Here is a 13,177-nt window from a genome sequence, read left to right on the forward strand (position 1 = left end):
TTTTAAACACTTCCTGTGCCAAAGTTAAATGTTTCACTGAGAGATTATAGAAAATGCAATTGCCCAAGGAAGAGTGAGTGTGTTAAACTGCAAGACTAGATTAAAACACTGAAGTGTGAAATAGAAGTCATCTTGACTATGTTTTTACATATACTAGCGCTCATGCAAGGAAGTTATTACCCATGCATGACTCACATAACCTCTAGTCTGAAGGCTTTGAAGTAGGGTGACCATATTTTCTAAAGTAAAAACGGGTCAGCCGGGGCTCGCCTGAGCCACCACACACGCCCACAGGACTCGCAAGAGCCACCATCCCCCCACCGCCCAGGGCTGGGGCTGAGCTCCCCCCCCCGAGCTCTGCGCCCCATGCCGCCCGTGGCCAGGTTGACACACCCCTCCCGGAGCTCCACGCTGCCTGCAAAGAGAAATTTGTATAGTGGGGATGCTGAGAGCACCAATGAAAACTGTAAACAATGGAAACCACTTAAAGCCAGGGGGCACCTATGCCCCACACCCCTAGTTCCAGCACCTATACCCTCCCAAGCTCTGCGCTGCCTGGGGCTGAGCCTCCCCCTCCCCCCCCCGAGCTGTGTGCCCCATGCCACCCACAGCTGGGGCTCGGGCTGAGCACTGGAGCCCTGTGCTGCCTGCGGCTGGGGTGACCCCCCCCCCGAGCTCCATGCCCCACACTGCCCGCTGCAGTGGCTGGAGCTGGGACTGATACCCTCCCCTCAAGTTCCACGCCGCGTGAGGTTGGGGCTGATCCCCCCCCAAACTCTATGCCGACCGCGGCTGGGGCTGACCCCCGCGAGGACTGGGGCTGAGCCCCATGCTACCTGGGGCTGCGACTGACCTCCAAGCCCTGCTGCCCAGCACCTCTCATCACCACCTCCTAATGTTCCTCCATGCCCCCCCTGGGGGAGGCGCCCCCTACTTTTTTGGTAAACTGGGCATTTTTTTGTTTGTTTTTGCCAACTGATCAGTTTTGACAAATGCCCTTTTTTGTTTAAAAAAAAAAAAAGAAGAAAAGAAAAGTCGCGAGGGCAGGGACAGAGCTTAAAAAGGGGACTGTCCCAGCCAGTACAGGACGTACAGTCATCCTACTTTGAAAGGAGTTGGGAAGGAATTTTCCCAGCTAGGATGTGGCCTGGGTGAGGAAAGGAGGAAGGAGCGGGGACTTGGCTTAGCTCTGAGAGGCGGGGAGCAGTGGTCACAGCCAGAAGTTGGGGACAAGAGTAGTTCTAGACAAAGGCTAGTGTGTGGAGATTTGCTGCTCACTAACTTTGCCCATCCAACCCTAATGGCAGTTGCCACAGAATATTTAATGTTGTGCCCCATCCCTGAGCACTGGTAGGGGCGGGGGAGTGGTGGTAGTAGCAATTGCAAGCTGGAGAAGAGCCAGAGAAAGCCTCTCTGCCCTGTGGAGATTGGGGACATCATAGAGTAACAAAGCCTGGAGGCTTCCTGAGCAGCAGAGGAAAGGGATGGGCACTTTGGGGAGCGATACTTCAGTGGTTTGAGCATTGGCCTGCTAAACCCAGGGTTGAGAGTTCAATCCTTGAGGAGGCCATTTAGGGATCTGGGGCAAAAATTGGGGATTGGTCCTGCTTTGAGCAGGGGGTTGGACTAGATGACCTCCTGAGGTCCCTTCCAACCCTGATATTCTATGATTTCAGCCTCTGAAGGAAGGCAGCCTATTTCACAGAGAGAGGGGTGAATCCCTATGGTCTGAGGCCTCATTGGACCCAGGGTTTCCCCACACTTGCTAGTTAGTTCAGCAGAGTGCTGAGGGTACTGCCCTGTCTTGCTTCCTGCCCAAACTTTTAGGCTGTTAAGGAGATTTGGGCAGGTGGTGCTTTGTCCCCTATATTGCCCCTTACTTCACAAGCATGAGCCTTTGTACATTAAGGAGGATGATCACCTGGCAGTTTCTTGCAGTTGCCAGGTGCAGCTGTCCCAGCATCATCTGGGATTCACTGTGGGTCCTGTGGGAGTCAGATATGCTGAGTCCTTCAACAAGCAGCCCACCGGATGAGAAGACTGAGGGTGTCCCAGTCCTAAAAGGGGTTTTCGAGTCATAGGCCTGCCTTTTCTCTCCAGTCTCTAAGTCAGCCAACAAAAGTATGGGATCTCCACCTTCTGGAGACAGCAGCGCTGGAGCTATGTAAGCTGGCAAGCCTATTAAATACAGGGTGGGGGATTACATAGCTGAAAGTGTTTTGTGCATTGTCTTCATCTGCTGGCAGGGAGGATCTATCCCCAAGTATCTGGACTGGCACAGAGGATTCAAAGAGAAATAAATAGTAAGCTTTAAGCTTTGAAATCTGCCCACAAGCTGAATTACTGCATAGGATATGACTGTCAGGCTACTGCCAATGTGGACCATAGCATAACTGTTACACCAAAAAAGAATCTCTAATCTGGAAGATGTGGGCAGTGATTGTGATTGCAACAAGATAGGGAAAAATGAAAGAATCCAATATCCTTTATCAGCCCTTGCCAGGCCCACTCTGAGCACCATCACTACACGCTCTGTTCACTGTGAAATTCAACACGCAAGTCAATGCAGTTTGGTTCTTCCCGAAGATATCCTATTAAGGCCACATAAACAGTTTCTGTGCTCCTAAGTACTTCCTCATTTCCTTAGTGACTCTAGTGAAGCAGAACAGGTACATTACTCTGCCTCAAACTGGAAACCAAAGGCTGTGACCAGGGGGCATCACACAACAGGCAAAATTCAAATGTCAAATAAGGGCTTCTAATTGACTAATGTTCTTAGCCCAGAGTGCACCCAAAAATTAATTTTTGCAGATTTTCCACTGTAGTGACCCCCTAGACACAAAGTTGCCACAGGGACCCTTCGTGTAACTGATTTCTGCGTAGGTGGGGCCCGTCACTTGTAAATTCCAAGAAACAAATGATACCTACAACAGGTGCAAAACCATGATAAAACTCAATATGCAGTTTGCTTTTTAAAGGAGGAGGCACTTTATTTAAGAAAAGCATGGGGAGAATGAAAAATTAGGATAAATATGTTAGATGACAAATGGAACCAGTAATGACAAACAAACACACCAGAACCACCACTCAGGAAGTATAGTGAATATGCCCAGATCCCTGCACTACTTGGTTGTGTGGGTGCGGGCACAATGCACCTCCTCTACCCAGATTTCCTTTCATCAGCTTCTCTCCACATCTTCCAACACGTACGGTTGTTTAAAATGGAGACAAAGGAGTAGCCTCATGTCCTTCTTGACCCACCCACGGGCTGTGGAGCCAAGAGAGGAAAGGGGTGGAGGGCAGCAAACCAGGGTCATGGCCTGACCACTTTTAAGCAGGTACATGGAAAATAGAAAAGGAGTACTTGGGGCACCTTAGAGACTAACCAATTTATTTGAGCATGAGCTTTCGTGAGCTACAGCTCACTTCATCGGATGAGTTGTCACCCAGCTGGTTTCTGACTGGCCTGGCCAGTTTTTCTACTCTCTTGTCAGCTACCTGTCAAGAGATGTAATCTCATGGGGAGGGGATTTGGCTGCAGGTGAGAGGGGAAGAGGAAAGTCAGGTGGGAAAGGGGCAAATCTATGGCCTCCTCCACTTTAAATGGCACTCTGAAGCCCCTGGACCCACCCCTCCTTTCCATGGGTCCTCTAGCAAAGAGAGGCGGCTTATACAAGTCTCTACTCCAGCATCATTTAGAGCAGATGTTCCCAAACTGTTTGGGATTGCATTATCAGCAGATGGGGTCACAGTGATCCTTAGCGTGCGGAGGATGCCATTTTGCTCTACACAGCATGACCTCGCACATATGGTGCATCCTCCGCACAGTGTGACTTAGTACGTATGAGGTCACACTGTGTGGAGGATGCCATTTCGTGCTACAAAATGGTATCCTTCGTGCAGCATGATCTCACACTTATGGCGCACGTGAGATCACGCTGTGCATAGGATGCCATTTTGCTCTTCAAAATGGCAGCCTCCACGCTGTCTCGGATTCTGGCAGCAAATAATTAAAATGGGGTTGTGCCAGCAAAAAGTTTGGGAACTCCGATTTAGAGCCAGGGATGAGGTGACTAGAAATCTGGGTTATACCACCTTCTCCCTAGGAAGCTGGGAAAGATCACACTAGGTGTCCATATGAATGCCCAGCTATGGCAACTTGGATACTGGAGGTTCCATATTTCCCCTGTAACTTAACCATCAGCACCTTCTAAAATCCCACATATTCCTGAGCTGGCCCGACCTGCAAACAAAATAATTATCCAAATACCATGCAGCATGATGTAACCCTTTTTTCCAAATTAAGGCCCATTCCATAAAGTTATGAATTTCATAAAGACAGCACAGGAAACCAAACAGGCTTAATTCCCTTACTAAGCTTCCTACATGAAAGACTGATAATGTGTATTTCACCTTTACTGAATTTGGTCCGATCCCTTGCTTCCTGAACCAGCACCTAAACCCTTGGCCATCTTTTGGAATACAGTCTATTGGTTGACTTATTTCTTGATATAAGGAGTGTGTTAATTTCTGTGAGGTATCCTCTTCTGCTCACTACCTTTGTCAAACTCCAGGTATCAAGTCTGGATCCAGATATAGCACTGGGCTTTGAAAGTGAATATCAGGACACGTAGGTGAATGAAGACAGACACGGATAGATTTAAGTGGCAGCAGCCTCCATCTTTATTGAAGTAACACTGGGGAAGGGTGCTAAAAGATCATAGATTTTCAAAATGAGGTTTTCACAGTTAGCTATGCGCTACACAAACTAAGTATACTGTGGATAATATACACAGGGCCATTTACTTTAACTATATGCTCATTTTCTGCTTTCAGGCACTGTTAAGCAGACTGTAAATTGTGGAAAGAACTATTCATTCTGACTGCTGAATATACAGAAATACTGCTTCATTTCGGTGATGAAATAGTAATGAATTGTTGCCAATATCTGGAATGCTCTGCTACAATTCGTAGCACTCCTTTACAAAATTGAGTAACTTATCAATATGGTGAAGTTCAAAGGTTAAAGGATGTAATGCAGAAAGAAACAATTTAAGAACATAAGAATGGCCATACTGGGTCAGACCAAAGGTCCATCCAGCCCCGTATCCTGTCTACTGACAGTGGCCAATGCCAGGTGCCCCAGAAAGAGTGAATCTAACAGGTAATGATCAAGTGATCTCTTTCCTGCCATCCGTCTCCAACCTCTGACAAACAGAGGCTAGGGACACCATTCCTTACCCATCCTGGCTAATAGCCATTAATGGACTTAACCTCCATGAATTTATCCAGTTCTCTTTTAAACCCGCTTATAGTCCTAGCCTTCACAATCTCCTCAGGCAAGGAGTTCCACAGGTTGACTGTGCGGTGAGTGAAGAAGAACTTCCTTTTATTTGTTTTAAACCTGCTACCCATTAATTTCATTTGGTGGCCCCTAGTTCTTATATTATGGGAACAAGTAAATAACTTTTCCTTATTCACTTTCTCTACACCACCCATGATTTTATATACCTCTGTCATATCCCCCTTAGTCTCCTCTTTTCCAAGCTGAAAAGTCCTAGCCTCTTTAATCTCTCCTCATATGGGACCCGTTCCAAACCCCTAATCATTTTAGTTGCCCTTTTCTGAACCTTTTCTAATGCCAGTATATCTTTTTTAAGATGAGGGGACCACATCTGTACGCAGTATTCAAGATGTGGGTGTACCATGGATTTATATAAGGGCAATAAGATATTCGCCATCTTATTCTCTATCCCTTTTTTAATGATTCCTAACATCCTTTTTGGTTTTTTGACTGCCACTGCACACTGCGTGGACGTCTACAGAGAACTATCCATGATGAGTCCCAAGATCTTTCTCCTGATTAGTTGTAACTAAATTAGCCCCCATCATATTGTATGTATAGCTGGAGTTATTTTTCCAATGCACATTACTTTACATCTATCAACATTAAACTTCTTTTTGAAGTTCTTCACAGTCTGCTTTGGTCTTAACTATCTTGAGCAGTTTAGTATCATCTTCAGACTTTGCCACCTCGCTGTTTACCCCTTTCTCCAGATCATTTATGAATAAGTTGAATAGGATTGGCCCTAGGACTGATCCTTGGGGAACACCACTAGTTACCCCTCTCCATTCTGAAAATTTACCATTTATTCCTACCCTTTGTTCCCTGTCTTTTAACCAGTTCTCAATCCATGAAAGGATCTTTCCTCTTATCCCATGACAACTTAATTTACATAAGAGCCTTTGGTGAGGGACCTTGTCAAAGGCTTTCTGGAAATCTAAGTACACTATGTCCACTGGATCCCCCTTGTCCACATGTTTGTTGACCCCCTCAAAGAACTCTAACAGATTAGTAAGACATGATTTCCCTTTATAGAAACCATGTTGACTTTTGCGCAACAATTTATGTTCTTCTATGTGTCTGACAATTTTATTCTTTACTATTGTTTCAACTAATTTACCCGGTACTGACATTAGACATACCGGTCTGTAATTGCCAGGATCACCTCTAGAGCTCTTCTTAAATATTGGTGTTACATTAGCTATCTTCCAGTCATTGGGTACAGTAGCTGATTTAAAGGACAGGTTACAAACCATAGTTAATAGTTCCGCAATTTCACATTTCAGAACTCTTGGGTGAATGCCATCTGGTCCCAGTGACTTGTTACTGTTAAGTTTCTCAATTCATTCCAAAACCTCCTCTAGTGACACTTCAATCTGTGACAATTCCTCAGATTTGTAACCTACAAAAGATAGCTCAGGTTTGATAATCTCCTTAACATCCTCAGCCGTGAAGACTGAAGCAAAGACTTCATTTAGTTTCTCTGCAATGACTTCATCATCTTTAAGTGCTCCTTTTGTATCTCGAACGTTCAGGGGCCCCACTGGTTGTTTAGCAGGCTTCCTACTTCTGATGTACTTTAAAAACATTTTATTACCACCTTTTGAGTTTTTGGCTAGCTGTTCTTCAAACTCCTTTTTGGCTTTTCTTATTACACTTTTACATTTAATTTGGCAGTGTTTATGCTCCTTTCTATTTACCTCATGAGAATCTGATTTCCACTTTTAAAAAGATGCCTTTTTATCTCACACTGCCTCTTTTACATGGTTGTTAAGCCACGGTGGCTCTTTTTGAGTTCTTTTACTGTGTTTTTTAATTTGGGATATACATTTAAGTTGAGCCTCTATTATGGTGTCTTTGAAAAGTGTCCATGCAGCTTGCAGGGATTTCACTCTAGTCACTGTACCTTTTAATTTCTGTTTAACTAACCTCCTCATTTTTGCGTAGTTCCCCTTTCTGAAATTAAATGCCACAGTGTTGGACTGTTGAGGTGTTCTTCCCACCACAGGAATGTTAAATGTTATTATATTATGGTCACTATTTCCAAGCGGTTCTGTTATAGTCACCTCTTGCACCAGATCCTGAGCTCCACTCAGGACTAGATCAAGAGTTGCCTCTCCCCTTGTGGGTTCCTGTACCAGCTGCTCCAAGAAGCAGTCATTTAAAGTATCGAGAAATTTTGTTTCTGCATTTCGACCTGAGGTGACACGTACCCAGTCAATATGGGGATAATTGAAATCTCCCACTAATATTGAGTTTTTTTATTTTGATAGCCTCTCTAATCTCCCTTAGCATTTCATCGTCACTATCACTGTCCTGGTCAGGTGGTCGATAATAGATCCCTACTGTTATATTCTTATTAGAGCATGGAATTACTATCCATAGAGATTCTGTGGAACATGTGGATTCATTTAAGATTTTTATTTCATTTGATTCTACATTTTCTTTCACATATAGTGCCACTCCACCCCCCTACCCCCCCACCATGACCTGTTTTGTCCTTCCGATATATTTTGTACTCCGGAATGATTGCATCCCATTGATTGGGGAGGTTTAGAGGATTGGGGGAGGTTTAGATTGGATATTAGGAAAAACTTTTTCACTAAGAGGGTGGTGAAACACTGGAATGCGTTACCTAGGGAGGTGGTAGAATCTCCTTCCTTAGAGGTTTTTAAGGTCAGGCTTGACAAAGCCCTGGCTGGGATGATTTAACTGGGAATTGGTCCTGCTTTGAGCAGGGGGTTGGACTAGATGACCTTCTGGGGTCCCTTCCAACCCTGATATTCTATGATTCTATGATTCTATGATTGTCCTCAGTCCACCAGGTTTCTGTGATGCCTATTATATTCATATCCTCCTTTAACATGAGGCACTCTAGTTCACCCATCTTATTATTTAGACTTCTAGCATTTGTGTACAAGCACTTTAAAAACTTGCCACTGTTTATGTGGTAAATTAACTTGTTACTTTTCGGATGTGTCAGATTCTTTATGTGAATGTTTCTCGTCTCATCTGGCCCATACTTTATCCTCTTCCATCCTCTCCTCCTGACTAAAACCTAGAGAATCTCTATCAATAGACTCTTCTCTAAGAGAAGTCTCTGTCTGATCCATGTGCTCCTCTGCAGCAATTGGCTTTCCCCCATCTCTTAGTTTAAAAACTGCTCTGCAACCTTTTTAATGTTAAGTGCCAGCAGCCTGGATCCACTTTGGTTTAAGTAGAGCTCATCCTTCCTGTATAGGCTCCCCCATCCCAAAAGTTTCCCCAGTTCCTAATAAATCCAAAACGTCGTCTCATCCACGCATTGAGACTCTGAAGCTCTGCCTGCCTACCTGGCCCTGCGCGTGCAACTGGAAGCATTTCTGAGAATGCCACCATAGAGGTCCTGGATTTCAGTCTCTTTCCTATTGCCCTTGTTTAATGCATCTGTTGAAATAAAGCAGAAAATGGTATAATCTCTGGGCAGATATTGAATAATCCTCTGTATGGATTTTGGTGCCAAACCATGTTTATCCAGTGACTTTGCTTTTGTTTCTGCACTGTACATGTTTCGAATGGTTGGAAAACCATTCCACAGTTGGGATGAGAGCTTGTTCCACAATCAAAGGAATTATTGCTCAAATGATGCCTCACTGCATGGTACACAGCAGTCATTTCTGCTGCTGTTATGGCTGCCTCTTCCTTTCGAGCTCAAGAAAATATTCGCTTTTTTCTTTTTTAAAAAACCTGCCAATTTGTTTTTCTTATATGCAGCACCAGAATCACAGGTTTTGACATCTTTGCCACTGTGAATACTGGAGAATTCCTGTAGAACCTTCTGGACAGGAGGCCTTCAGGCTATTATTTTGGGCTTGTGTAATCTACAGATATTTTCCCTCCCTATCTCTTCTATATCTACACATTCCCGTCACTTTATTCCTCTAACTATTGTGAAACTGCTATTGGTGTCTGGCATTTCTGACTGAGTTACACAAAGCTTGTAATTGATGGATTTAAAAAACACAAAACTATATACTTTCTTATCTCAAACCATATTCTGGCATTCTGTTTGTGAAACCACTGCCTCAGGCCCTTTGGAAGCAATTCACCACAGTGCATGCCCTCTGACCCTGGGCCCCCTCTAGATCCCCTGCATTTTCTCTGCAGATCCTTCTCCTGTTACTCTTGACTCAGAGCATTAGGCCCAAACTCTCTCAACTTCCCTGATCTATCTGAATAGATGAGTTCTGCTGGGCCCCCTTCACTGTCTGGGGCTCTCCACAGAGCTCTCCCCTAACCCCTGGTGTCATCTTTCTGACAGAGCAGGTTCCCTTTTATAAGCCTGCCCCAAATAAAAATGGCTGGCCGTGCAGGGGGCAAATGTCAGATGCAGGTCACCTCCCTTTGGAGGTGTGCCAGCCAGCCACCTTTGCACCTTGGGAGCAGGAGTGCTGGAAGCTCCCTAGAAGTGCGGGGCCATCAGCGCCTGGACCATGGGCCCTCCCCACATCTGCCCCTTCCCTCCCCTTAGGAGAGAGAAATGGGGGCAGAGGAGGCGGAGAGGAGCAATTGGTGGAAAGGGCCTCAGGGAAGAGGCGGAGTGAGGGTGGGGCCTCGGGGAAGAGTGGGGGCAGAGTCACAGGGGTTGGGTTGGAGCATTGGCGGGGCCTTGGGGGGGAACAGCAGAGCAGGGGCATGGTCACAGTCTGGGTGCTGGTGGCCCTGCACTTCAAGGAGCTTCTGGCACTCCTGGGAGTAGCCTCTTCAAACAAAAGACTCATGTGCCACCTCTGCCATGCTGCCTGGTCAGCAGACCCAACCACTGGCCCAACCCCTTTTCCTGGGAAGTGGATAACTAGGTACAGCGGAGACTGAACCCACATACCCTTAAAAGGGACAGTCCACTCTGTGACAGATGGTATTGGAGTAGACTGGAGGAAGATTGTTGTTGGCTTCTCATACCTAAATTGTTTTCACGTGTGTGTACACCATGTGAATGGAGTCCTATCTGCAGTGAATGAGGCCCTCCTGCACCTCAGCTGAGCAGGAGAAGCCATTTGTAAGACCCATGTCCTAGACTGCCAGATTCAGAGGCAGTCTGAATATAGGATCTTGCCATTCCTGTGTAGCAGATCTTGACATGAAGGTAGAAGAGGTTGGCTGGTCAGTTCCAGTAATTCTGTGAACCAGAATTGCCTGGCCTCTGTTGGCACTATCACCCTGGCCAGGTGGTATGATTTTGTTGAGTACATGTGGAATTAACTGAATGGGTGGAGAGGCACACAGGAATCCTCTGCTCCCGTGTAGGAACAGAAGCTGTCAAGGATCCTTTGCCCACTCCTGCTCTGTAGCAATACAGAGAAGGCACTTGATATTGGTGCTGGTGGAAGGATGACACCATATGTTGAATATCACTTACTAATATGAATCACTGCCTGAGTTTTACTTTAAAATCTTCTCTCTTGTTCCTGGCTTCATTCTTGTAACTAGCCACTGACACTGGGATGGGAAAGAACTTCTACACAGTTATGTCCCTTTCCTTTATTGTAGCTAATGAGCACCACTTGTATTGGTGGAAACCAGAGGCCCGCTACCCTCCAATGCATTCAAATCAAATTTCAGGACCACTTATCTTCTCAAAATTCACTTTCCTTGCTCTGCCTGACAGACTTTTTCTAGTAATTATTGAAAAGACAGCATGTACCTGTTAACACACAAGGATGTGGTAAATTAATCAATCATTTTAAAATATAAGTTAAACACTATAGTTTTAAAGTATTAATACAGAAGGAATATTGATTGCTAAGAAAAAGTTAATAAAAACAGAGTACTAATTGCAGACATTTCTCTGTATGTAATAAACCAAATGCTCTCTCATACTTGTTCTAAATACTGACTTAGAAATACAAATAACAGTAATGAAGTAGCATTACTAGCAGCTTACCTTCCTTTTTGCTGTATTGACAACACAACTCAAGTACACGTCCATTACCTATATCAGATTATGAAAACCAAAGCAATTGAACATTTTAAATTTCTGAAATTAATCATTTCAGTCACCATCCTCGTTTACTGTTATTATAATATATCTGATCATCCAGCCAGTTTGTTGACCCACAGCATGAAGATTCATACAAGTTGAATTGTCTCACGTTTGCCTCCAGTCTGCCTTTAACTTGGTGGGATTGCATACATTTCACTAGAAAAGAAGTCAAATGCATTTCTTTGTTGATGTTCATAAATTAAAAACATACCATGCCACATAATTCTGATGAAATTTCCAAATATTATTAAGACAGTACATCAACTTATCAAGAACTTACCTTTCTGATACCATGCCTTCTCTTCCAAATATTCCATAACCATATCTTTACGTTTGCTAGAACTGTTGCTTGTAACTTTGCAGCCATACAGTCCATCTCTTCAACCTCCCAGTTTGACCCCATGCTCTCATCAGGGTTCAAAGATGCATGAGCACATTTTTTTAATAACTTCTGGGAGTATTGTTGTCACAGTACCACCCACGCCACTTTCTGTTTCAATGTCTTCGTCTGATGCTTCATTTCCTGTACATATTACTGGTGTCTTTTTTAAAGGGTTTTGATTTGTAGATACTGTGCATTGATCATAATCTCTTCCCTGATAAGATTTCTCATTTAATCATTAATCCATATTAGGTATTTTGTATATCCTCTGTAAGTGGGTTGCAGCTGTCCTCCATTTCTTGTTTTTGTTCTTGAATTGAGTAACATAATATGGTCCCCAGAGTCGAATTTTATTTTTCCATATCTAGAAATGTTTCTTTGATAATATTCTTTTTGCTGTTTGTCTTTTGTTCTGGAGTTGTTGTTTACAGCCATTCGACTGTCAGTGTCCATTTTTTATTACAGGGTAGTGCAATACTACTGGTGTATCTGGTTATCTGGACACCAGAACATTTCTGACTGTGTCAAGAAATGGAAACCGGTTTGTGTTCTGTAACTGAACAACAACAAATTAACTTGTATTAAAGCTACTAGTGATTTAAGACACATACCAAGTAATAGGAAGAAAATTCCTCTGGAAACCTGGCTTCTCAGCCATATCTAAGACGAAGGGGTGCTATTTTTGTTGACATCTAATGTTTCAATCGCAAACAAAAGAACAGGAGGACTTGTGGCACCTTAGAGACTAACCAATTTATTTGAGCATCAGCTTTCGTGAGCTACAGCTCACTTCATCGGATGCTGTAGCTCACGAAAGCTTATGCTCAAATAAATTGGTTAGTCTCTACGGTGCCCCAAGTCCTCCTTTTCTTTTTGCGAATACAGACTAACACGGCTGCTACTCTGAAACCAGACAAAATAAAGTTAGTCCAAAAATTCATCCTAGTCCTCTTGGTTAGCCATCTGCTTTAACACTCTAAACATTGAAGGATAACTCAGTTTGTTAAAACAAGTACTTAAGAAAATGTCTGGAGCTATCTGCTTGATATAGACTCTGCAAAATGTTAAGTGGAAGCACCGCACATTTTATATTGCTAGGACTAATTTCTGTTTTAGATTTCAGAAGATGGTAACATTTTCAGTGGAATAATTCAATTTGGAAGATTTGCTCACAATATTCAATTTATGACACAGTCCCCTTTACTTACTGTTGGGATTCCCTCCAAGACCTCTTTCCACTTGGTTTCCCCAAGAACTCAATTCAAGTCCAGACTTCATCACTCAGATATTTTTTATTTGGCACACACCAATGCTACACTGAGTTGATCAGACTCAAACTCAGGAGGGTGGATGCAGGGTATATCACAGCCCTAAAGTTACACAGGAACTCTCTTTTTATATACATTTACACATCCCATTGCATTTATTA

At 43.9% G+C, this 13,177-nt stretch overlaps 1 protein-coding gene across 1 annotated transcript in view; it reads left to right on the forward strand.

The window, feature by feature from the left end:
• ANKH (ANKH inorganic pyrophosphate transport regulator) overlaps positions 1 to 13,177 on the forward strand; it is a 281,913-nt gene that overhangs the window by 211,334 nt on the left and 57,402 nt on the right. The gene's annotated exons all lie outside the window — the stretch shown is intronic.

Source organism: Lepidochelys kempii, chromosome 2 (assembly GCF_965140265.1).
Source record: "Lepidochelys kempii isolate rLepKem1 chromosome 2, rLepKem1.hap2, whole genome shotgun sequence".
NCBI lineage: Eukaryota > Metazoa > Chordata > Testudines > Cheloniidae > Lepidochelys > Lepidochelys kempii.